Below are 5,459 nucleotides of genomic sequence, written 5' to 3' on the forward strand. Positions count from 1 at the left end.
GACCTTGAGTTTTGGAGTTGTAGTTCACCTAAATCCAGAGAGCACTGTGGACTCAAACAATGATGGATCTGGACCAAACTTGGCACCAATACTCAAGATGCCTAAATGTGAACACTGGTGGAGTTTGGGGAAAATAAACCTTAACATCTGAGTGTTGTATTTGCTGGGATTTATAGTTAACTTACAATCAAAGAGCATTCTGAACCCCCACCAACGATAGAATAAGGCCAAACTTCCCACACAGAATCCCTATAACCAACAGAACATATTGTATTTTCTGATGGTCTTTGGTGACCCCTCTGAGACCCCCTTGTGACCCCCATAGGTCCCAACCCCCAGGTTGAGAACCACTGCTCTAAGCCATCCTGAGTCCCCTTGGGGAGATAGGTCCGGCTATAAATAAAGTTATTATTATTATTATTATTATTGAATAAGAGTGACAATGTGGCCATCTGCCATCCTGTTCTGGTTTTGCTGGCTCTTTCAGCAGAGTCACAGTCCTGCCGTAACCGAATGGACTTTAGATAATCCCATCCACATTCAATACATGTGAACTTTCCCTGTTGTGATGCAAACTAGGTCTAGAATGGGCAATGCACATAACATGGAAGTCTGGCTTATATGTGTGTGTGTGTCTCTGGATGGGAATGGGGCTATTGTCTTGTGTCCCAATACTCCCCCCCCCCATGCCAACAGCTGGATTCAGACCATAAAATGCCTGCCTAGAAATCGAGGGTGTGCTCCATCTAGGAGCACAACTTTGTTCTCCTCTCTCAAGTTGCTACTCCATGTCCTGAATTGTCTTTTTCTTTCTCAAACCCTAAGTAACAGCCACTTATGTAGACAGTGAAAAGGACGTTAGACTTAATAATAGAATCCTAGAGTGGGAAGAGACCCCTGCCCAACCCACTTCTGCCAGGCAGGAAGGCACAATCTAAGCCCTCCCAGCAGATGGCCATCCAGCCTCTGTTTACAAACCTCCCTTCACTGGACTCCAAGGCAGTGTATTGCTTTGTCAAAGAGCTCCGACCATCAGGATCCACTTTGAACTGAATTATATGAGTCCACAGTGCCATATAATCCAGTTCAAAAGTAGATAATGTGGATTTGATATGGCAGCGTAGATCCAGCCCTAGTCTTCTCCAGGCTAAACATTCCCAGCTCCCTAAACCACTCGTGGTGTTTACTCATATAAAGACGACTTCTGTCCATCAAAAGGAGGGGTGGGTTGTTGTAGGTTTTTCAGGCTGTATGACCATGTTCTAGAAGCATTCACGCCTGATGTTTCGCCTGCATCTGTGGCAGGCATCCTCAGAGGTTGTGAGGTCTGTTGGAAACTTAGGAAAATTGGGTTTATATATCTGTGGAAAGTCCGGGGGGGGGGGGGGGAAGAACTCTTATTTGTTGGAGGTAGGTGTGAATGTTTCAACTGGCCACCTTGATTAGCATTTGATGGCCTGACAATTTTTAGGTGTGGCTTGTTACAGCCTGGGAGAATCTTTCGTTGTCAGGTGATTAGGTGTTCCTGATTGTTTCTTGTCTGGAGTTCCCCTGTGTTTGAGTTTTGTTCTTTATTTACTGTTATAATTTTAGAGTTAGGTAGACTCCTACAGAGGAGTCCTCTGTAGGTAGACTCCTACAGAGGTGAGACTCTAAAGTAAGCGTAGTTGATTTTGCCCAGGGGCGCTCTTGAGGAGCTCTTGGGGGAAAATAGACGACATATGTGAGTTGTAGTTACTGGGATGTATAGTTCACCTACAATCAAAGAGCATTCTGAACTCCACCAATGATGGAATTGAACCAAATATGGTACACAGAACTCCCATGACGAACAGAAAATATATATCAGTGATTAGTTGGGGGGGGGGGGTGCCAAAATATTGTTTGCTTACTGTTGAAAATTACCTAGGGCCGCCTCTGATGGTAGACTCCTACAGAGGTGAGACGATCCCTCTTGTCCTTTGCTGAACGTAGCATTTGTTGGAGGGCCCATGGCAAATATTCTTTCTCTCCTCATTAAAGAAAGGTGAGGCCTCCCATGCCAAATGTTCCCATTCGCTAACCCAACAACCTCAGGCAAGAATGAATGGTGAAGGGGGAACTTTACGCAGAGACTGGATGGCCATCTGTCGGGGGTGCTTTGATTGTGTCTTGATGGCAGAAGGGGGTTGGACTAGGTGCCCTCTTGGGATCTCTTCTAACTCTAGGATGCTACAATTCATCTATTCCCTGCTGCGGTTTTCTTGATGGATCCAACTCCTATAAGTAATGCTTCCCCTTTGTGTTGCAGCACCCATGGCCTGGTCCAAGCTTATGAAATTGAACTTCTTTGCTAGTGACCGGAGAGAGATCTGCCATTGCGAGGCTTGGGTTGCATTGGGGGCCCACTGGGAGCAGTGCAGAAGCCCACTGCACATGCCTTCCCAATGTGCAGGCTTGCAGCCTCCACCATCTGGTCCTCCCCCTCTCGGTGAAAGTGGCGCCGCTTATGTAACAGGAAAGATGAAACATATTTTTGTACCAAGTAACATTGTCATCTGTGATCTCCCCCCTCCCTGTTTCTTTTTTCCAAACTTCATGTTCCTGGCTACATTTTTTTTCTTTCAAAAAAGGAAAACATTGGCAAGAAAACCTGTTTCATGCCGCTCGTTGGAAACAGTTGGGGCAAACAGGTGGTCTATAATTTAGTGTTTAGATGATTTTTTTAACTTCTCCATGGCTGGCTTTTGAGCTGATATGAAACCCTGGGAGTTGTAGTTTAACAAGGTCTCTCACCTTCTCTGCCAAAGAGAGCCAAACTACAGATCTCCTGACTCCATCGCAGTCAAGTGATGATCCCAAGCTGCATTCATTCCACAGTGTAGATAATCCATAGACGCGTGTCCCAGCAGTCCCTGTACCTGCATCCCCATAGATCAGGCATGGGTAAATTTTGGCCCTCCGGTAGGCTGTTAGGTATTGTGGGTGTTGAAGTCCAAAACACCTGGAGGGCCAAAGTTTGCCCGTGCCTGCCATCGTTCCATACCAACAGACTGCTTAGATCCGGTTTAATAGCTGAGAAGAACAGGTCTTGTGAAGAGCTAAGGGGTCTTGATGGCTCATTAAAGGCCAACCCCCAAATAAAGAGGAAATCTCACAGTTTGGCATAGAGGGGGAAATCCCCTCTCCTCATTTACTATTGTGAGGTTTGCGAACTTTCCTGATGAAAACAGAAATATTCCTGGACCCACATCCTATTATACTAATGATATTTAATCCTGTTTTAATGTTCGTATGTTTTACATTATGTTGAAAAGCTTTTAATGTCAGTCATTTTGAGGGCCCTTCTACACTGCCATATAATCCAGATTATCAAAGTAGATAATCCACATGATCTGCTTTGAACTTGATTATATGGCAGTGTAGATTAATATCCAGCTCAAAGCAGATCATGTGGATTATCTGCCTTGATAGTCTGTATTATATGGCAGTGAATAAGGACACCTACACTGCCATATAAAATCCAGAATATTTGCTTTGAACTGGATTATATGGCAGTACAGTGGTCCCTCGCTACTTTGCGGTTTGCTTTTTGCGGACTCACTGTTTCGCGGTTTTTCAATATGGATTTAAGAGCGTTTGTCTGTATGTTCAAGAAGAGTTATGTAGTGTATAAGTGTGTGGGGAGAGTTTATAAAGACTTGAAATAGTGTAAAACTACTAAAATAATGTATAAATATTAAAATAAATATAGCGTCCCTACTTCATGGATTTTCACTTTTCACAGGTGGTCCTGGAATGTAACACCAGTGATAAGTAAGGGAACACTGTATAGACTCCTATTATCCGGTTCATAGCAGATTATGTGGATTATCTGCTTTGATAATCTGGATTATATGGCAGTGTAGAAGGGGCTAATAAAAAGAACGATGCTTTATGCACACTACTTGTCATTGGCCCTTTTCTACACTGCTATATAATCCAGATTATCAAAGCAGATCATAATGCACATGGTCAGCTTTGAACTGGATTATATGGCCGTGTAGACTCATGTCATCCAGTTCAAAGCAGATAATGTGCATTATCACCTTTGATATTCTAGATCAGGGGTCCTCAAACTAAGGCCCTGGGGGTCACATATGGCCCTCCAAGGTCATTTACCCGGCCCTCGTTCAGGGTCAAGCTAAGTCTGAAATGACTTGAAAGCACACAACAACAATCCTATCTCATCAGCCAAAAGCAGGCCCACACTTCCCATTGTAACACTAATAAGTTTATATTTGTTGAAATTGTTTTTCATTTTAATTATTGTAACAAACTAACTTTTTTTTTAAAGAAAAGCTCAGGAAAACCAATAAAAGAAACGAACTGGTCATCATTTGAAAATTATATAAATGAAAGGAGTTAATAGGACAAATATATAAAAAGACTACTCTTTGAGACATTTATTGGCAATATTTTTTCTTTTATTATTATTATTGTCTTTTTTTAGATATATGAGTGAAAAAAGAGTTCTCAGAGAGAAACGAGAAGAGACAAATATAAACTAAAAAAGCTGATATATATTAAGCGAAGGCACAGAATGGAAGTCAAACAACTATTGTACTTTTTTGTTTTTTTCTCTTTTTCTTATATTGATTTCTAAAATTTCCTACTATCCTATAATCAAATGTTCTCCCACTTTCCTTGTAAATTCTTTTTTCTCTACTTCTATGTATATGTATAACCTAATAAAATTTACTTTAAAAAAATATTGCTGAACGCTTTTACTGTTACAAGAGAGGAGATTCCATCTGAACATGAGGAAGAACTTCCTGACTGTGAGAGCCGTTCAGGAGTGGAACTCTCTGCCCTGGAGTGTAGTGGAAGCTCCTTCTTTGGAGGCTTTTAAACAGAGGCTGGATGGCCATTTGTCGGGGGTGATTTGAATGCAATATTCCTGCTTTTTGGCAGGGGGTTGGACTGGATGGCCCATGAGGTCTCTTCCAACTCTTTGATTCTATGATTCTAAGTGGGTTTTTTTGCACTACAAATAAGACATGTGCAGTGTGCATGGGAAATATTCATGTTTTTTTCAAATTATAATCCGGCCCTCCAACATGTTGAGTGACTGTGACCTGGCCCACTATTTAAAAAGTTTGAGGACCCTGTTCTAGATTATATGGTCATGTAGAAGAGGCTTTGAACTGGGTTATCCGAGTACACACTCAGATAATGTGGGATTTTCTGCCTGGATATTCTGGGATATAGGACTGTGTGGAAGGGCCCTCTGTCCCACCATGGCAGGAGAGACGACGACATCATCTGTGGGAGGGAGGCCCCTTTAATACTTCAATCCCTTTTCCTTGTGTCACCCCCCACCCCCCCGCCCGCACACTGAAGCCTAGACTTGCTAACCCCGCCTCTCCAACGCAGGCCACGCCCCCTTCATCTAAAGTAATCGGGCATGTCCACGCCCCTTTTGTTTGGCGCGCGCCAAG

Source organism: Anolis sagrei, chromosome X (assembly GCF_037176765.1).
Source record: "Anolis sagrei isolate rAnoSag1 chromosome X, rAnoSag1.mat, whole genome shotgun sequence".
NCBI lineage: Eukaryota > Metazoa > Chordata > Lepidosauria > Squamata > Dactyloidae > Anolis > Anolis sagrei.